The following is a 22,392-nucleotide window of genomic DNA, read 5'->3' as shown; positions in this document are numbered from 1 at the left end:
GAGTGTAATTAAGGAAGGTGATCACAGTCAAAACTGTGGAGGATGATCATATGCTTCCTCTGTATATGAAAACAACAGGATTTGTTTTCTATGACTTTTCTTGTCACTTAATGTTGGAGGAATCTAGTTAATAGAGCATAAGAAATTATTTCTACTGTGAAAAATTCATTACAGAAAGTGTGGCCAAAGGAGTGAGAGTTCTCAGATTTTCCTGACTAGACAACACATGTCATTGTTTCAAAGACTGTTAGACTGTGCCCATCTGCATATATATCATAGGGTTTCAATCAGAATATGTATGACTGTATATTCTGCTTTAACTTACCTTCACATAATTTTTCTTTAATGCTCATAGTTCAGTTCAACAAACATTTTTACATATTATTTTAATGGCTCAACAATATTATACCCAGTTGACCTATATCATTGAATTAAGCATTTCTCCCTTATGGGACATACAGGTTGCTTTTACTCATTTTTTTTTCCTTTCATAGATAACTTCAAAACGCTTGACTCATTAGAATTCAAGAACTGCACTAACATCAACCATTGCCCTTGTTGTATCTTTACTAGGAATGTCAGCAAGAATAGCCCTAATGAAGCATCCAAGATGTACACATTTCTGAACAGAAGAAAACATAATTCTATCATTTGCTGCTTGACTATTAATCTGCAAAGGTGGTGGCATTAAAAGCACTGCCAGGTTCTGCAGGTGCTGAGATTACAATACTAATAGTAGTAGTAATCATAAAAATAAGAACAACAATATCAACAAGTGATAAGAATGGCAACTAAAATTTATGGAGCCTTTACCTTATGCCGAGTGCTCTTCTAAATGCCTTAAGTGTATGAATGCATTTGACTCTCACAGCAACCCTATGAGTAAGATGCCATTATTTTGATTTTATGGAAGAGGAGACATACACAGAGAAATTAAACACTTGTTGTAGAGCCAATTAATAATTCTTGGATGCTTCACTTTGCTAACTGCTTTTCATGTATCCTTATCAGTCCCCAAATCCTTATTAGGGGTATAATTTTTTCAATTTTACATGTGAAGTGTTTGAAGCCAAAGAGGACAAGTCAGCTGATAGAGGTCACAGAGCTTGTAAAGCATGACTCAACCTCAACTTTGCTGAAAGGAGCTTAGCTGTGAGCTAGACTGTTGACATGGATCAAAATCCAGGAGAGTCAAATGATTTACGCAGAGTCACTTCATGAGCAGTAGCAAAGCCTAGATTGGAACTCACCTCCTTTCTCCTAGGCCCATGGCCTTTCCAGCACCCTGTTGTGGTTTCTATTATCTTTTCTCAGCCCCTTTCCCAGAGCTACTCACTTGCGTTCACTTTCTTTCTCTCTCTCCTTCTTACTCCATGCATACTTGCCTCCCTCTGCTATGCTTGTACTTGAACTATCATGGACAGCCCCAAGTGTGCCTTCTTCCTAGGTCCACCAGACTTTAAGGCCAATCGATATAGCCTCTGGGTCTGGATTTCAGATTTCTGAGAGTGGAGAATCTTATTGGTCTAGTATCGGCCAGGATTATCCAACCACTTGTGTGGGTGAGTGTGTATCACATTGTACAAGGCTGTAGTGGGCCTGTTTCTCTTAGAAGAGGTGATATGGGCAGCAAAGCAGAAGTTGACGTATTTATTGCTGATTAGAATCAGATAGGCAAAACCCAGAGGTTTCCCAGTAGTAGAAAGGGACTGTGTGGTACTTGCCACTTACTGTTGCTTTTATTGATCAGCCTGCGGAGTTCTCCTATACAGTTCTCATGGAGAACTTCTGTGTATCCATGGGCTGTGCTCTGGCATCATGATGAGCATTTCATCATGCTTTGTGATGTGGGAACACAACTTGGGAAAGTTTGAATTAGATTAATTTCCAACTTTGTGGATGAGGTCATGAGGACTTCTTATCTTGATCCAAGGCCCAGCTGCCTCATCTTCCTTCTTTATTTGTATTGCAAAGATGAAAATGGCTGAAAACAACTTAATAATTTATACAAATATAGGAAGGGCTTCAGATGCATGGCCTTTCCCTGTTTTGGTCACATTGGCTGACAACTGGTAACATGCCTGAGCCTGTTACTACTTCTTGTCCAGATTTAAAGAGGAAAAGAGATAAAAATCTTTCCTTCTGGATGTGTACATTCAGGGCTCACAGATACACTAATTAGTGCTTCTTATTATGGTGCCAGCTTAATGAGTTTTTACCATTAATGCTAGCAGCCCTGGAGAAAAATGTTGGACTTTCTCCTTACAAATATATTCAAGCATTGCTAAAATTATGGCTTCTGAAATGCCATGAAGATAGCAAGTCAGGAAGTATTCCTTCACTGACCTTATTGCTACTCTTAGATTCTTCAGCTGCATAATGACTTTTATAAATATTCTTTTTGAAATGGATAGCTTTGGGTCTAATTTGAGAAAAATCTTTGATTTCAAACATGTTTCCCTTTATAAAGCAATGTTTTCATTTTGCTGCATTGAATTTTTTCTCTCCTCAGGGTAAAAAGAAGTCAAATTGAATTGATTTTGTGTTTCAAATGCCCATATAGAAACAAACTAAGGAAGATATTAAATACCTCCATTTTTTATGGGAAGGCATTTGGGGAAATAATTTTGTTTGTGCTGGGGTTTAGTAGAGTTTTGCTTTCATTCCTGAACATTAGAATTTCATTTTGTTAAATCACATTGGCAGCAAATGTTGATATTTTGGAAGTGGATCACTCCATTTGGATTTGTGCTAAAATTCTAATAGTTACATATGTTCCTTTTATTTTTTTTCAATGTTACAGCATTTCTGCCGGGTTTTTAAAACTCTCTGCTCACTGGATGTGGAGTATGAGCTGTAAACAGGGAAGTAGGTGAAGGGTTCTCAAGCACTGCTCTTGAATCTGTCCCTAGTGCTTGTCTGGTTATTTTCTTTCTGGCATCTGGAAGGGTGGCAGAGACCTGGTGGCAGGACAATGAGGTTTTCCTATCAATGCTGACCCTTGGAAATGGACGTCATCTCTGTAATGTAATTCAGTCCAGCTGTCTGCATTCTGTAGCTTCTATCGTGGAGCTTTATTCAAGAGTAGGCTTGCTTTTTAGAAAGATAGAGGAAAATGCATATGTAATCTTTGAATTTGCATTTCTATTTTTTTTTTAACTTAAAAGATCTAGGATGTTTTCTAATTTACAAGCTTTCTGATTAACTTTGCTTAAGCTTCTTCAGGAGCATGTATTGTGAGGTAGTAACACTATATAACTCAGGCAGATTTGGGGACAGAGTTTGTGTATTATAGAACACCTAGTACAGTGCGTGCCACAGTAGGTTCTCAATACATATTCAATTTTCTCCATCACCTCACTTTATTTGAGCATCATTTATAATAGGATCCATTAAGACATCATTCCTTGTCTAGATCTCTGTAAGAATAGGATAACATATTCCAGATTAAATGGGATGAGAGACGAAGTCTGACACTTGACACTTTATCTTTATAACTTTTTCAATCTTAGAAAGTTGGTTCTTCTGTTAAAAGTAAAATTTGAGAAGGCCCATAAATGTTTTGAGTATCTGCTGAGTTTTGAGGTTCATCGTGTGCCACATGTATCTAAACCAGTACCCCTCTGCCTGGGAGATCTGTAGAAATGCAGACAAGCCAGCAAATTGATCAGCTCAGGGTAGATATTTTATCTTCAACCCATCCATCCATCCATCCATCCACCCATCTGTCCATATCTCTCTATCGATCCATCCATCTTCTTGTTTTTTTAAGATTTATTTATTTATTTATTCATGAGAGAGAGAGAGAGAGAGAGAGGCAGAGACACAGGCAGAGGGAGAAGCAGGCTCCATGCTGGGAGCCCGACATGGGACTCGATCCCGAGACTCCAAGTTCGCGCCCTGGGCCAAAGACAGGTGCCAAACCGCTGAGCCACCCGGGGATCCCCATCCATCTTCTTTTTCTTCTTCCTCCTCTTCCCTTCTTTATCATCATCATCATCATCATCATCATCATCATCATATCATATCTGCTTATTTACTTGAAATATTGATTATGCTATGTATCTAATGGATGCATGGTAGGTAGTGAGTATCATAGACTAGGAGGAAACTGAGAGATAATGGGCCTGTAATACCAGAGTGCATTCCCTCTAGTTAAGGGAAACTTAATTTCTCTCTTTCTTTTTAAAATGTAAAATGGACTTAAGTAAGCTAAGCAACCTTTTAATCAGGGCATAGTTAGCATACAATAAATGGCACATATTTAAGGTACACAAATATAATACATTTTAATGCATATAAACACCTCTGAAACCTTCAGCATGCTCATGACCGTGAACATATCCATCATGCCCCACGTTTCCTCCCTTACCTTGTAATCCCTCCTTCTGGACCCTCACTGCCTTTTTCCCCTGGGCAGCCCACTCACTGGCTTGCTTTCCATCACTATTGGGTAGTTTGCATTTTTTAGAATTTGATGAAAATGGTGTCAGGCAGTATGTCCTCTTTTTAGCAGGGAGAGGGGAGGCCTGCCTTCTTCCAGTGTAATTATTTTGAGATTCATCCATGCTGTTGCATGTTGAGAGTTTGTTCCTTATCATTGCTCAGTAGTATTGCACTGTAGTGTATACTACAGTTTGTTTATTTATTCCCCTGTTAAGAGACATTAGATTGTTTCCAGTTTGGAGCTATGACAAATAAAGTTAGTGCAAACCTTTGTGTCCAAGCCTTCATGTGGACATATGTTTTCATTTATCTTGGATAAGTACCTAGGAGGGGAGTTGATAGATCATCTGGCAGTTGAAATTTTCTCTTCACTGTTGGTCTGTGCGCAGAATTCTACTTGCTCCACAATCTCCCCAACAGTTCACTGCTTTTGATTCCCAAACAGGTGTGTAATGGCTTTAATTTGTGTATTAATGACTAATGTTGAGAATCTTGTCACATGCTCATTTACTTTCCACATATTTCCTTGGGTGAATTGGTTGTTCAGGGTGGTTCCCCTGCCCTGTGCCTCATCTCAGGGACTCTTTGAAGGTGGTGAACTGGACAATCTCAGTGATTATCTCAGTTGCTGCCTCCCCTCCAGGGTCACTGTGCTTTCTGATTTACATATTATTTTTTTTCTAGCAGCTTTTAAGAAGTCTTTCCAGCCTTCCAAGAAACACAGTTAAATGCATTTTATAATGTGATGATAGTTTCTTTTATTTAAATTCTGATTGAATCGTTCGAGTGAAGATGATCTTTTGAATATCACTTGAAGCTCTGAAATAAACATCCTTGTTAGAGTGGCACAAAAAGGAAATATAAATTCAAATGTGTATTTGAATTTACTCAATAAAATATGTATCTCAATATGTCATCCTGCCTTAGAGACCCAAAATGCAAATAATATTTATGTCTTAAGTTGTTCTTATTGAGAAAGTTAAGAAAAGAGAAGTCTTGGGATCCCTGGGTGGCGCAGCGGTTTAGCGCCTGCCTTTGGCCCAGGGCGCGATCCTGGAGACCCGGGATCGAATCCCACGTCGGGCTCCCGGTGCATGGAGCCTGCTTCTCCCTCTGCCTGTGTCTCTGCCCCTCTCTCTCTCTCTCTGCGACTATCATAAAAAAAAAAAAAAAAATTTAAAAAAAAAGAAAAGAGAAGTCTTCTAAATGTAATCTGTTTGTAGTTTAAAAATCAGCAAAATAATGAAATGTGGACATATTTGTGTTTAAATGTGAATGAATATTCTAGATCGCCTTTATAAAAATGTGCTTTTCTATGAATCTTTACTAAAAGAGAGATGAGAGCATGCCCTGTGTCTTGAAGGAATCAGCTTCAGCAACTTATCTAGTAAAAGTGTTGAATAATCAGTCAAAATGTCTCCTGTTTTCCTCCTCGTCTCCTGCTCTCACTCCTGTTGCGTGTTTCCTATTCCAACCTCTGTCTGCCAAGGTCCCACCCATCAGCAGCCTATGCGACTGAGAATCAGCCAGAGAATCCGCAGAGCACCTCTGTTGTCAGACATGCATCAGGGATCCAAGAACTGTAGGCAACAGGGTGAATCTGTGGTCTGAAAACTGAAAGAGGAAAAAAATAGGAATGCTTTAGGAAGCTCTTACCTTGAGAAAGGGATTTATAAAGAAATAAAATCTGGAAGGAAAGGATTATAAAGATTAAAAGCAACAGAGCAATTCCAAGTGACCAGGAAATGCTTCTTCGGTCCTCATTAGAGGAGCTTGCTGTACAGAAGCCAAATGCTACTCTGAACTTTGCGAGGATGACATCAGTTTCAAGTACATAAGTGTAGCCATAAAATACAGAAACTGAAATGTTGAGTTCCAGGTGTTGGTGAGAGAGTTGTCGTAGATTTTCAGAGGGAACCTGGGCACATGAGTCTGTCTCTTTGTCTTATTAGAGAGGTTTGGTTGTCCTCTGCAGAAAAGAGACAGGGCAAGCTACAAGGGAGGGTAAATTCTCTAAGAAAAGATATACAAGAGACAGAACTTTATGGCTGTGCTGCTTAATATACCAGCCACTAGCCACATCTAGGATTTAAATAGAACTTAATTAAGATGAGATGTAAAATTGAGTTCCTCAGTTGTGTTAGCCACATTTCCTATATTTATTAGCTACATCCAGCTAGTGGCTATGCGGTATTAGACCACACATAGAGAGAACATTTCCATCTGTGTGGAAAGTTCTTGCACAGCCCTGGTTTAAGGGAAGCTTACATTTCAGATGGATGGTTAGACAGAGATGGAAGGAGAACTAGTGGGTGGGAAATGAAAAAGAATAAAAAATATGAAGGGAGAAGCAGAGAGGGCAACATCTAAAGAGACAAAGGCATTTGCGCAAGTAAGGAGCATACAAAATAGCAAAATGCTGCCAAAAAAAAAAAAGATTATTGAAATGCTGCCTGGTAGACAAGAAGGAAGAGGACCTAGATGTAGTTGGTGGATTGGGTCTCTGTGGGGTGGGGATGACCACCTGGAGAACAGTTTCAGTAGTGGAGGCAGAATTCAAATAGGATTAGGGAATAAAGTGAAGGTGAGAAAATGGAGGCATTCGGGAGTGAACAATACCCCCTTCCCCAAACGTTTGGTTGCACAGGAGAAGAGAAAGAAAAGATAGCAGCACCAGTGCCACAAGATCTGAGTTATTTACAGGTACAGAAGAAGAGATGGAAATTTCTAAGAGATGGAAATGTCCAGGGACAGGGACAGGGACAGGGGACACAATGAGGTGCTGGAGGAGTGGCAGGGGATGAAAGGAGGAGGCGAGGTAGAGGCTTGCTTTTGTCCTGGGAAAGGAAAGAAGATGAAGAGTGGCTGTGTGGGGACAGCAAAAGGCCCAGAAAGGGGCTCACGGTAGAAGGTTTAGTGTTCTTGGTGGGGTTAGGGTCAGGCTGGGAATGAGGTTCTGGGCTGGAGCAGCACAGAGAGGAGGTTTGTCTGGCCACTGTGGCAAGTCCCCAGAGATGAAGGCATGAGTGTGAAGGAACTCATGCAGCATCCCCTTCCAAATTAAATGTTGACTTTCGAGTGGAGAACTTCTAGAGGCAGTATGTTAACCCAGACCATGACTCCATGTTAGGAAAAGAATTTCAGGGGAACCAGTAAGCCCAAGTAAAGACATAGATTGGGCAAGTCAAGAAGTCTTTGTAGTACAAGTCACTCGCCTCATGTGGGTGGGGGCCCGCTCCACCCTCTGTAGGGTTAGCCCTGATTGTTACCTCCTATTTACCCAACCAGTCTGTTTGAAGTAGGGCAGTTTTTTTGCAGAGGAATAATCAGAGAATCATTTTTTACCCAACAGCCATTTAACCATTGATTAAGGAAGCTGGGTAGCATGACCATGGAGAGGGAAAGGAGAGGATGGGCCTGGAGCAATGGCTTACTCCAGGAGACCCAGCTGGGGGCACAGTCCACATGAGATGCCGTGTCTTATATTAGAATTCCCCATCCCTTGAGGTTTCCCGTCTGCTCCTCCTCACCATCTCGGACCCTTGTCCCCAGCCCTATGCCAGGGATAGGACCAAACTCTTCAATTGTGCACAAGGGGAAAGATAGCACTGGGCCAGACTAGTCCTGCAGGCAGTCAACTGCCCCACCAAGGACTTGATGCTCTTTGCTACTTTCTCGACTGTGGACCAGTCAGAACAGCAACTCTGCTTTACTGTCTCCAACTCCTGTAACTGAACTTCCCATTATACGTCTTTGATGATGCAACAGAAGTACCTCCTTTACGAGCAGGTTCACTGATAAAGCACCGGCAACCTTCCCTCAAGGGCTAAACTTTGAACCAAATTTGACTCCCACCAGCAGGATGAAAGTAGGATGCCAGAGACATGAGAATCTTTTGACCAAGTTATTGTTAATTCCCCTCAGAATGGAAGCAGAAGGGAGCTTGTTTCTAATGCCCTGTGTGAGCTAGGACGAGAACCACTTCAGGCTGGTTTTTTTTTTTTTTTTTCCTTCTTCTTCTCAGTGAGGCATGTTGAGTGTGTTATGAGTTGATATGTATGGGGGCAAAAGGCTTAGCTCAAACTAAGAGAGTAGACCCATAAGAAACTCCTCTTAGGTTCTAAGTTAGCATTTATTAATGGCTCCTTTGAATCAGAAACCCCAAGGATTAGGCAGATTTGGTGTTTTGAGAATAAATTCATTGATTACATACTCAGAAAAAACTTTGCAATCTGCTGTGTGTTCTGCACCATCTTAGGCGGTTTGCACAACTCACTTTTTAATCCACAAAATGCCACAAAGAAAGTATTATTTTATTCCTTTCCTACCACATTTTAGCAACAGATAAGGAGAGAGATTTGGAGAAATCAAGGCGGGGAGGTAGGAATGGCGAAGTGTGTAGCGAAGCACGGAATAGACGGCTTTCAAGTTATACAGTTGCCCCTACATTTTCTGGCTAAAAGTATATGGAAAGCACTTTGTCAGCTGCTCTTTGACCCATGATAGAGCCTGTTTTCCCTATAATTTGAATTTTAGAGCAGAAGTAAAGACTATAATCTTATTTTAGTTTTTAAAAATCTTTAAAAATCTTTTTACTTTGTTTTAAACTATGATTATAGGTCAGTGATAGAGAGACAATGCTATTTAATAGATGTAATGTTCAATATCAAATTACAGCTTCCGGTGGCAAAGATTCTCCAACTGCGATCTGGAAAATGCTCATGGTTCCTAGACTGGTCTTGTGTCATAGTCAAGATTAAAGTATTGAAAGTATTTACTCAACAATTGCTTATTGAAAATTTATCCATTGTAGCCCCAAGCACCTAGCTGGTACTGAGCTCCAGCTACTCAGAATACAGCAATGAACAAAAAGAAGCAATCCATGTCTTCAGTGAGTTTATAGTCTAGGTGATGCAGGTGTCATTCTAGCCTATCACAAATACAAAGAGAAAATGATGGCCATTCATTGTGTCTGGCACTGGTGCACTTTGCTTGTGTGATTTCTCCCAACTGTCTCATTAAATCAGCACCCCTCAGTGATTCATTCCAGCAAAGTATTTCCTTTTTACCGAAAAATAAGAGGGAGGATCTTTAGGAACTTCTTCCATGGTACAATGGTCTGCAAATCGAAGATGTTTGAGAACCACTGACCTATAACCAGACTCTGAGAATTGCATTAGAGAACATGTAAATTTTCTGCCTCTTTTTCTCAGGGTCTGTGTGTTTGCATGCAGAGCATGTGAAGGCCAAGGTCAGAAAGCCGTCAGACTTAAGAAAAAAAAAAAAGAAATCCAAAAAACTTGTCAGAAGTAAATAAATGTTGCCTTGCCCTAGAAAATGCAAAAACAGGTACAAACTTAGGTACTTTTATCTTGTGGCATATGAAATGCATGTTTATTTTCTTGTGGCACGAAGGTCTTTTTCTTTTGAGGCAAATTATCTGGGATAATTGGTCTTGGGATAGTGAACTTGAAATCTTAACTGGGTTCCTAAATCTTCATGCTAAGAGCATCAAGTGCATTTTCTGCTGGAGTAAGGAGGTGAATGTTTATTTAAAGAGGACAAAAAAGTGCATCCTGCTTGAGGCAGCACTAATGGCATTCAACATAAATTTATGCCTACCTCTTAGGCATCAAGGGCAAAAAGCATCATGGTCTTAGGCTCTGATGTCTGATCTCTATGTGGACTGAATTCATCATTTTGAACAAAAAGAAGATTAAAGCCATTTTATTAAACAAAAGATCTTCGGTTGTGAAATCTGGGCATCTCCCACTGGGCTGTAGTCTCCTGTAAAAAAACAAAACAAAAAATAGCAACAACACAAAATTACAGTTTGCTTCTAAATGCTGTGGACTCCAGACTGTCACTTCTTTGAAAGGAAGGAGAAGCAAAAGGGACAGAGCTTAAAGCTGGAAAGAAACACACACACACACACACGCACACACACACACATGCACACACAACTTTTGTTAATGTATAGGCATTCAGCTCCCACTGTTCATTAACACACATATTGCTAACGCTTGGCAATGAAGCGGACATTTTTCTTGAGTGGGGTCGAAAAACTAATTATTCGCCATATGGTGGTTGGCTCAGCAACAATTGCTGAAGCTGTGGAAGCAAAGGGAAGTTGGCCGAGTGATTTCTTTGGGCAGTTTGCACAGCTCTGACTCTCTTGACATATGCCATTCATGTGGCCTCTGGAGAACAGATGGGCCAGGGCTGGGAACGGAGGGGAAATCATGGTTGAGATCTGGTCGCAGCCCCTGTCTCTTTATCCTTCAGAATGACTTGCAGTCACATGGCATGAGAAAATAACAAGTAGGGGATTGTACTCCGAGGACTTCCCTGCCTTCTTTTTATAAAGCCACAGCGTAATTTTGACTGTCTTTTCGTATTTTGTTTATTAAAGGGATCAGGGTTTTAGATGAAAGAGATTCCTTGGTTGTGGGTAGGGTCTGGCCTATGCCAATGACACTTGCTCATTGTCAGCAGGAAAAATGCTGGCAGTTTGATAAGGGATAAGAAAATAGAGGGTTTTTTTAAAATTAAAATTTAAATTACTCTTTATTTGTTCTCTTCCCGTTTGTAAATCTCACATAGGCAGGTTAAGATAAGAGCTGGTTTAGATTCAGGATACTTGAACCTCCTGAAATGAGTTAGTGTGGGTTCTCTTTTTTTTTCCCCCCTTCCTGAGGATCCAATGAAGGAAAAGCCAAGAGTAACGTGAATGTTGTGCAGGCACAGTCTGAGTGCTTTCTGGATTTCAGTGTCCTAACGAAACAAAATAGGAGAAGGAGAAGATGTTGCCAATTAGAGATTAACTGGGCATTTACATGCATAAAAACGGCTTCAGCTAACATTGTTCACGCAGCAACTTAAATTTTATTTAAGAAGCCCTTGCAGTTAGGGCACCAAAGTTACAGCCCTGGGAAGGTTTTCAGGTTGCCGTTCTTGTCAATTATAGGCCTGGTACTCCTTCTAAATATGCAGCCTTGTTCTCAGTCTTGATTCTGGAGATGGACTTCCCAAGCTGACTCCTTTTGGAGAGACATCCTGAAAGCCAACTGCAGTCGTTTACATTTTAGTGAGCTTCTAAAAGCAAAATCACTTGGTGATTTGAAATGGAAGAATGATAGGCTCTTTCTTTCTTTTCTTTCTTTCTTTTTTTCTTTCTTTCTTTCTTTCTTTCTTTCTTTCTTTCTTTCTTTCTTTTCTTCTTTCTTTCTTTCTTTCTTTTCTTCTTTCTTTCTTTCTTTCTTTCTTTCTTTCTTTCTTTCTTTTTTTTCTTTCTTTTTTCTTTTTGACTTATTACATTTTGAATTTCTATCGTGGAAAGTTTGGTGCTAATAACTAAATAGTATTGAAAGAGGATACTGGGAGTTTTTTTAGCTACCTGGGGGGAAGTTGATGTTATGAGTTTTTAGAACTGTTTTTATTATTTTTTTTATTTTAAAGATTTTATTTATTTGTTCAGGAGAGACACACAGAGAGAGGCAGAGACACAGGCAGAGGGAAAAGTGGGCTTCCTGCAGGGACCTGGATGTGGGACTGGATCCTAGGACCCCGGGGTCACGCCCTGAGCTGAAGGCAGACGCTCAACCGCTAAGCCACCCAGGTGCCCCTTAGAACTGTTTTTAGAGCAGAGTTTCCCTACTACTGCTAGAAAAGGAAAAATGAGGTTTGTTCTTTTTTATATTTCTTCCTTGTTTCTGAAATTTATTTTTGACTTAAAAAAAAAAAAACATTTGTTTATCTGTTTTAGAGGGAGGGAAAGAGTGAGCAAGCAGAGGAGGGGCAGAAGCAGAGGGAGAGAGAGAATCCTAGGCAGATTCCCTGCTGAGTGTGGAGCCCCACCCCGGGGGTTGTATCTCACAACCCTGAGATTCCAACCTGATCTGAAATCAAGAGTTGGTCACTTAACTGAATGAGCTACCCAGGTGCCCCTGAAATTTATTTTTGACTTTTGGTAAGTTTTAGGCGAAGGGCCATCACTCTGTTCTCAAATTTGTGTACTTTTCCTTTGTGGCCCTATGAAGCAAGCATGATCAGTATTTTGTATTTTAATTTTTTGCCCTCTGACATTCCTCTCTTTGTGTACCGTGTCTTCAGATTAAATATTATACCGTTTGGAGAGGTTTCCTAAATATTTGTTGGTTCTCACAACAAAGAGACAGACCGGTTAATCCAGGGTCAGCAAACATTTTCTTTAAAGGTCAAGATAGTAAGTAGTTTAGGATTTAAGGACATAGGTGGGCCAGATGTGGTCCCTGGGCCCTTGTGAGCTTATGCAGCATTGTCGAGCATGTGTTGCAATTCGTTCAAGTATTAACATCTTTCCAGCCAGGTCATTTTAAATTTCAGCCTCTGTTGGTCTTGCTGAATCTACTCTTCAGATTCCCTTAAAAACTCATGTTCTCTAGCCCCTTCCCCAGGGCTCAAAGTGTAGGCCAAGGACCAGCAGCATGGACATCATCACTCAGGAGCTTGTTGGGAATGCAGAACCACAGGTTCCTCCCCTGAACCTCCTGAAACGGAGTCTTCTTTTTAAGGAGGAAGCACTAGGTAGACAGCAGAGCCTGCTCAGAGATGTCAAATAACTACTCAAGGTCACACCGCCAATAAGAAACCAAGCCCAGAGTTTTCACAAGCCTGTCTCATTACATGTCTTCCTCCTCATCATTCTGGTATACTGCCAATGTAGATCTGGAACTCTAAAATTTGAGGATCCACAATGAGGATCTTCCCAAATTGGAGTGAATTTTTTCAAGAATGACTTTGTAGCTGCAGAATGGAAACTCAGGCTGGGTCCCTCCTAACAAGTCCTGTTGGTGCTTCCAAAATACCTCCTTCCTCTTCTTTCCATCCATTCCCACATTCAACTCTTGCTTCTTTCAGCTTGTATCACCTCCTAGTTCATTCATTCAAAGAATATTTGTCAAGTGCTATATTAGTTTCTGAGATTGCAAAAAAAAAAAAAATAGCACAAACCAGGTGGCCTACCCAACACAAGTTCATTCCCTCATGGTTCTGGAGGCTGGAAGCTTGAAATCGAGGGGTCCCAGGGCCATGCTCTCTGCAGGCTCCAGGGGAGAGTGCTCCGAGGCCCCTTCCTAGGTCCTGGTGGTTGCTAGCGGTCCTTAGTGTTCTTTCATCTGCAGCTGCATGGTTCTAACCTTGGCTTCCATCATCAACTGACCTTCTCCCTCCTTGTCTCTGGGCCTCTTCTCCTTGTCTTAGAAGAACACTGGTCATTGTAAATTAAGAGCCCTCCTAATGTGAGCTAATTTTAACTTACATCTTAATACATCTCTGAAGACTCTTCACATGAGGTTGCATTCCCAGGTGCCAACAATTCGGACTTCAACTTCAACATCTGCTTTCTGGGGACACAGTTCAACCCTTGGCAAATGCCTACCATGAGACAGACATTACTGAGAATGCAGTGGCAAACCAGCTTACACAGAGCCCTCCCAATAAGGAGCTTCTATGTAACAGAGAGAAAAGCATATAGAATATTTTCAAAAAAGAAAAATATTTTCAAATAGAGATGAGTGCTCTTTAGAAAATCAAACAGTGCATGCATATAAAAAACTCAAGTGGCTTTATTAGCTGGTGAAATTATTTAAGGCCTCCTTTGCTCTCCCCAGATTTATAGAGGTATGACTGACAAAAATTGTATATATTTAAGGTGTCTAAGACGGTGGTTTGAAATATGTGTACATTGTGAAATGATTACCCAAATAATTCTAATTAACACATCAACCACTTCACATAGTTACTGTGTGTGTGTGTGTGTGTGTACCTATATACATACACACACACATATATGTATATATAGTTTCAGGTGTGTGTGTACCCTTAAAACCTATTCTTGCAGCAGATTTCAAGGATACAATGTAGTGTTATAAGCTGTAATCACTATGGGGTACATGAGGTCTCCATAACTTTTAACATTATAACAGAAAGTTGGTACCCTTGGACAAAGGTCTCTCCATCCCTCCCTCCCACTGCCCCAACCCCTGGTAACCATTTGTCTACTTTCTGTTTCTATGAGTTCAGCTCTTGAGGTTCTACATATGAATGAGATCATGTGGTATTTGCCTTTCTTGTCTGGCTTATTTCACCCGGCACAATATTCTCCACGACTCTAGGTTCATCCATGTTGTTGCAGATGACACCTTTCCTTCTTTCTTAGGGCAGAATTATATTCCATTACCCATACAGACCACATTTTCATGATCATTTTTTCTGCTAATGTACATTCTAGATTGTTTCCATGTCTTAGCTGTTGTGAAGTATGCTGCGATGAATATGGGAATGCAGGGATCTTTTTGAGTCATCTTCATCTCATCATCTTGTTGAAAATATATCCAGATGTGGGATTGCTTAAGTTTTTGAAGAACTTCTATATTGTTTTCCAAAATGAGCTTACTAATGTATATTCTCACCAGCAGTGTATAAGGGTTCCTTCATCCCCACATCCTTGCCAACATTTGTTGTCATGTGACTTTTTAATAAGACATCCTAGCAGGTGTGAGATAACATCTCATTGTGGTTTTGATTTGCATTTCCCTGGTGATCGCTAGTACTGGGCACCTTTTCATGTACCTGTTGGTTATTCATGTATCTTCTTTGGAAAAGTGAAAATTCAGGTCCTGTGCTCATTTTTTGATCAGTTTGATTTTGTGATATTGAGTTGTATGGTTCCCTTATGTATTTTAAATACTAACTCCTTATCAGACATATGGTTTGCAAATGTTTTCTATCATTCCGTAGGTTGTCTTTTGATTTTGTTGATTGTTTCCTTTGCTGTGTAGGTGACTTTAGTTTGATGTAGTCTCATTTGTTTATTTTTGGCCTTGTTTCCTATGTTTCGTGATCCTTTCAGTTTGCTAGTACTTTGTTGAAGGTTTTGCATCCATGTCATTCAGGGATCTGGGCCTATGATTTCATTTTCTTGTATCCTTGTCTATTTTTGGTATTGGGGTATGTTGGACTTATCAAATGAATTTTGAAGTGTTTTGTCCTCCTCAATTCTTTTGAAAAGTTTGAGGAGGATTGGTATTAACCCTTCTTTAAAAGTTAGGTGGAGTTCACTAGGAAAACCATCTGGTCCTGGGTGGTATTTATTTATTTATTTATTTATTTATTTATTTATTTATTTACTTATTTATTTATTTGGTTGGGAGATTTTTGATAGTTAAGGACTCTTAAATGTCAGCAACCTCCCTGTGCTGTCCTTCGTCTCACACTTCAAATTCACCTGGTACTTCATTGCCTAAGGAATTTGCCCCATACCCTGATTTCAGCACTCTGACTTACTGCCTCTGGAGTAAATTGGCACAGTGAATGAAGCAGAGAGGCCATCACTTACTTTATGACCTTAAAAAAAGTAACTTTCGAAGAAAGCTTCAGTACTATTATCAGTGAAATGACACATTGTAGAAGTTAAATGACCTAGTTTGCATACAGTGCCAAGCCCAGAGCTTAGCATCCAGGTCCTGATAAACAATTGTTCCACAATGTGCGATTTGTCATTTCTTTCTTTTCCCTCTCCTTTATATCTCCTTTTGCACAAATTCCTTTCATTCTTATTCCCTTAATTTCTGTATCTATATGTCTTTCCTAAAATTCCCCTCTACCAATATTTATTAGTTGAAATCCTCTCCATTTTCCACAGCCCATCTCAAATGCTGGAGAACTTCTCCTGTACTCCCCACTGTGGAGGGTGGAGAGGTTAGAACCCTTCCCTAACTCTCCATAGGACTTCATGCCTCATAGCCTATACTGCTACATTATATCTTGACCTGCCTCCCATTGTGGGCAAATCTACATTCAACTCATTTATTAAACACTATGTTTCTAAGCTAGTGACACCTTTGCTAAGGCCCCACATTAGTTAGCCTTGCTCATTCCCCCAGCATCTTTGTTCTTTATGGTGCACTCCCATGCTGGGCTCCCCTCACTGTCCTGTCTTTCAATCCTTCAATATCTCTCTTGCCTTCCATCTCCCACAGTGCAGTTCTGTCTATAATGTGACTGCTTCCACCCCTTTATATCAGTGACCTGGGCCACATGTTCCTCTTATATTCCCTTTTAACTCCCTGGGCTTACCTTATTGTCATATTTTCTACATTGTTTTGGAATTGCTATATTTCCACCAGACATAAATGAGAAATAGTCTTGCACACTCACCTTCCACATAGCAATAACTCAAACATTTTATGAAGAAATGAGTGGACACTTAGTTGCAGTTGAAGTAGTTAATGCTTCAATCAGAGTTAATCATGAACTATTATATCCTTTATGCTTGTTTTATGGAGAAAGACCTACCAGTTAGCAGATGTAAACTTCTATATCATTCGGTACTTTATGTTTGGCTACTGTCCACATTTTTTTATAAGAAATATTTATTTGATAAGGGACTTGAAGTTCATGAGCTTCATCAAGGATTTTCTGAGGGTTAGAACTCTATTTGAAGAACCATTGGATATATTAGACTGATTCTCTTTTCATAAGGAATGTACAGTTGATGGCAGTGGTTCTACAGGCCAAGTGGAGCTATCAGATAAACATGGTTTTCCTTGCAAAGCAGCGAAAGAAAGAAAGAAAGAAAGAAAGAAAGAAAGAAAGAAAAGAACAGAGGAAGAGAAAAAGAAAGAAAGAAAGAGGAAGAGAAGAGAAAGAGAGAGAGAGAGAGAGAGAGAACCCAACACCAACCAGAAAGTGTAAACTAGGTGGTTGTTAAGGATTTTTAGTTTTTGTTTTCAGAACAAGTAACTAGCATGTTTCTGTTTATGTTATCTGCTTGGCTCTGTAGATATTTGAATTTGTAGTTCCTTGTCTTTAGGTAGGAACAAGATATTTGAACATGAAGCAATGTGTAAGAACAAGAGCAATGTGTTCCATGGTTTACTAGGAGCTGTCTCACACATTGGAGTTGCTTCTCACATCAAGTTCCTAAGATAGATGATAATAGTTATCTTTGTTTTATGGATGACATTTCTAAGGTTCACAGAATTTTAGTTCAGTTCACCTGTCATGAATGAGCTAGTATTCATCTCCAGGTCTTCTGTCTCTATGTTTAGTTGCACCCCTACAGTCATTAAAAGAGATAGTGGGATGCTGTTCAAAGCATTTGCTGCCCTAAATTGTGGGTGGTATGCTTCTCTGCCTCGTTAACATAGGGTTGGCTATGTGGCTGATCAGGCTAGTGAAGTATGTCACTTCTTGGCCTCTTTTCTCTCTGCTATGGTACAAGTAGAATCCCACATAGAGATTGCTCCTTCTAAACATGAGACCCAGAATGAAGCTGATGTGGAGCAGAGCTTAAGCTAACTTGGTAATGAACATGAATTGTGAATTATTGAGAATAATTCTTTTTATCTGTTAACCACTGAGATTTGGGAATTGTTTGTTACTGCAGCATAACCTAGCCTTAAGCTGATAAATATGACTTGAAATCAAATGCTAGGTTTTTATCAGCAGTAAGGTCTAGAAGAGTGGTTCAGAGAATCATAACATCTACATCAGCTGGAGCAATCTAGCATAAACCTAAGGTAATAATGGATGATTTCCTTAACCATCTTAGCTTCCCTTCCCTTCTAGGACAGATGAGGTCCTATGATTCCACAGAAGTGCCATGCTTTAGTGCAAATGCAATGGACCAGAGCTTTCTCTAGCTCTAATTATCTTGTGCCATTTAACCTTGGGGAACTTAGTGTTTCTGAGCCTCAGTTATCTCATCTGTAAAGTGGGAATATTAATGTCTGTTGACTCTATATCCTAGGACTGAGAGGCTCCTATCCTACTGGTACAGGATTCCATGACAGTCTTTATCACACTATGTGGTGATTATATGGTTATCTTGCTCTCTCTAGGCTGGAGCCTCTAGAGGGTAGAGATTGGACTTCATTTATTTATTGCTCTAAGACCAATGTTTAGCACAATGCCTTGCATGTAGCAGATGGCAACAATGACTTGTTAGGTGAACTTTGAAAGTTGTAAGTTCTCTTCGAAGGACAATGATGGAGAAAGCCAGGGCCTTTCTAGGACGTGGTGTGTATGCCTGGTACAGGAAGCTGACTGCACTCTCACTAATGTACACCAAGCCATGTATGCCTTTGTGTACTTCTGTAGAATGAGAGTGATGGTGATTGGGAGGGAGGCAGTCACTAATCCTTTGCCATCCAATTGACAATATGCGCAAGAAGCCAGAATAGGATCAAAGCCTCAGTTTCATCAATGAATGGTAAAGCTGAGTGGGAGAATGTGGCAGTTTTTCCTGGTGTGCTTACAGCATGGAAAATGGAGGTGCCAGGTGAGCCTGCCCTGCACAAAAGCAAGCATATAAGAAAATAGCAGTGTGACAGAAGACATAAACCCTTTTTCCTGCCTTGGGGTACAGTGATCCAGTAGCTGATGATCTGTCTAATCCTACCCTGAGGAAGGGAGTAAGGTGAGGGGTAAGAGAGAGACGAGACCTTGACATTGAGTTTCCCTTACACTTAGGTTTAGATGCATGGAAACAAAATAGATGAGGAAGATAAAGTAGCCTTGCAGACAAGGAAGTCAGGTAAGGACACAGATGACTGTAATTCAAGATGATACAGGTGCTGATAAATAAAGCCCTACGAGGAATTAGAGCAGAGAACGATAATGAAAAGTCACACAATTGGGAAGCAGAAGATGAGGATTTAGGAACAACAGTGACAGTGGACAGATGGCCTTCATCCTTACTCGCAGAGTCATGCCTGCCTTGGCCAACTATCTGCAATAAATTCAGATCCCAATAGTGCTTCTATGTTGTGGGCCTGAGCAGCCAACCACATCAGTTTAAAGTTAATAGTTACAGATTATCCAGACTTTGACACCAAGGGATTTATTGAAACTAATGGGCCTAATCCTATTAGAACTCCCTGTGCTCTCCTGGGAGCAATTCCTTACCTTCAATGGAACTACCTCATTTTTAACTTACAAAAAATAAGATAAGATAATCTGAAAATCATTACTGGTATTTAACACAGATGCACGTCTGTGGAATCAAGAGCCACAGCCTCTGTATATAGGTCCATCTGGAATAAGATCAGCTCATTAAATTCTTTTCAATGGGGTATTAAAAGTAACTGATATTCCTCCCAACTCATCACTATAAATATAACAAAAAATGCTTTGATGCTGATCTGAATGGGAAGGAAGATATTATAAAATCACATTAGAGTTATTTGTTAATTATATTTCATAACTGCTTCTACACTTGGAGAAAGGTAAATGAACGAAGGAAGGCCAACAATATATATATATTTTTAAAGTAGGCTCCATGCTCAGAGTGGAGTCCAATGCAGGGCTTTAACTCACGACCTTGGGATCAAGACCGGAGTTTAGATCAAGAGTCTAATGCTTAAACAATTGAGCCACCCAGGTGGCCCAAGGAAGTGCAATGACATTTATATCTCCCTTAAAGTTTATGGCACTTCAATTTTCTTAAATTTTTGGAGTTGTAAATCTCAGTCTGTTTTGAAGTTTGACATCTTGGCCTGCCGAAATGAGTCATTTCACTTGACAATTTCTTTTTATTGCTTCTGTCAAAAAGACTGTCCAAAAGTGATGGTGATATTATCACACAGCCATATTTAGAGAATCATAAAAAAGCCTTCAAGGGATATTTATTGGCATTAATGGCTAATGATGGGGGGTTAAGTTAGAAATAGAATATAAAATCATCTATATTACTATGGGTGTCATATATATCTTCATGAATATGCATTATACATTTTACATATATCACATCAATACATGTATATTACAATGATCTATCTTTAGACATAGAAAGGACAAGACTGGATAAAAATAGCATAAAAGTGCTAAGAGTGATTTTGTATTTTTTCCTTGTTCCCATGTCTTTTCTTTATTTGCCAAATTTTGTACAATGAATGCATATGTTTTTATTAGCAAATGAAAAGCCTTTATGTCTAGTGAAATGCAATGGCTCATCGTTTAGTCTCTTTTGGGCTATCATCATAACTACTGAAACAGTAAGGTGACTCTTTCAGCTTACTGAAGGACATTAAAACTTCACAAAACTGAAGGACACAAAAATCCTCACATACACACATATGGCTCCTGCAGTATGAAAAGCATAGAGATAAGAGCCCTCCCTGTTGTGTTAAGTACCACCTTCTGTGCTGCTATAGCCCCGAATGCCTATCTGCCTCACTACACTCATCACATTATTTTATAATCTTCTCTGCACTTCTTTTTTTCTCCCGCACTAGGTCTGGCTATTCCAAAGTACACTAACCATGCTTTAGTTATCTTTGTAGATCCTTGTGTTGGGGCACAGTACCTGGAACACACTAGGTGTTCAATAATTGTTTTCAATTCAGAAACTTCCAAGAAATTCAAAGGAGGTCTATTTCTCTCTCTTTCTCTCTCCGAGGTACTGAATTGTTAGTGTTGGAGCAGTCTGTGGACCTGATCCACTCCACCCAGAATAGACTATCTTCCTCAACATTCATTCAGTTTTTCCAACTCTATGACTTGTGTGAAAGCTACTGATGGAGAGGCAACCTATTCCACCATTGCCCACTTGTATTTATTAGAAAGGCTTTTTTTTTTCTAAAGAATTGAGATGTGTTCTGCTCCAGAAATGTTTTCACTCAATGAAACTGAATAGTGGGCAAGGGATTGGGTTTTGGGAAGGTGGGGAGATGCATTTTTATAGTGTGAAGGAAAAACTTGTTGAAATTGTGGAGGCATAGCTGGAGGAAGATAACTGTAATCGAAGTGTGCTGGCATGTGTGATACTATTAATATCACTGACATAGACTGGATTGGAATATAGGAGGACTATTTGGTATTTTTTTTATCTGCCTTTCATCCAGTAACTTTTTTTTCTAGTAACATCACCCTCCTCCCCTGCTCTCAGTTCCTATCACTTGGGTAAGGCTGACTCTACTCCCAATTTCATGTGCCTGAATGAGCCTCACCAGAGCATTTGATTCTCCTGGGCACTGTAATACTGGTTTGAGGGTTGGCATCTGACTGAAAGCAGGCCATGAGATGCTGTCCTTGCAATTTTGCTACAACTATTGAGAAAAATAATCCTTTTTTCCTGATGGGATTGCTAACCTATTAAGATGTTGGCCTGGAACACATTTTATCACCATGAAAGAGGAGACTGTCCAAGAATGAAGCCAATGTGTGGAAAAACAGTGCGAAGACATGGATCTGAATCCTGATGACATCATATCTGAATTCAGTCATTCCTGAATCAAGATCCTCCTGGATTTTTCAGTGCAAAATAATAAACTCAATTTTTTGCTTAAGCCCATTTGTGTTGGATTTTGGTTACTTTCAATGAATGGAGTCCCATCTAAAACAGAAGAGGTCTGTGTGTTCTCACTCCATCTGTGAGACTGAATTACTAGTGTTGGAACAGTCTTTGGAATTGATCCACTCTCACCCAGAACGGACTCCTTTCATCGACATTCAGTGCTTTCAACAGTGTGGCTTGCATACCATTGCCCACCTGTATTTATTGAAAAGATGGTATCAACATCTGGTCTTAGTTCTTGACCTCGAGAGTAACAGAGACTAGAGGTCTCTTCTCTTCAGATATTTGAATATCACTGTGAATCACATCTCTTTCTCAATCAAACTGATTTTCTCCAGACTGAATATCATCTCTCCCTGTAATATAGGGTTTTTCTCTAAGTGTGATCTGTAATGTTTTCGGATAGCCTATTTATCCTGCAAATTATTTTTTAGTATAACCATATCACATGCAATATATTGTTTTTCTGAACTTCAGGATTATCGAGACACCTGTCGATATTATTTGCTAAATCTGACAATCTTATCCACACATCACTTGAGTTAGGGTCACCTGGGAGCTCCCTACCTTAGAGGACTAACATTAAGGTGCATAGTTGTTCACTAGAG

This window comes from Canis aureus, chromosome 13 (assembly GCF_053574225.1).
Source record: "Canis aureus isolate CA01 chromosome 13, VMU_Caureus_v.1.0, whole genome shotgun sequence".
NCBI classification, from domain to species: Eukaryota; Metazoa; Chordata; class Mammalia; order Carnivora; family Canidae; genus Canis; species Canis aureus.
Note: the sequence above shows the minus strand (reverse complement) of the source record.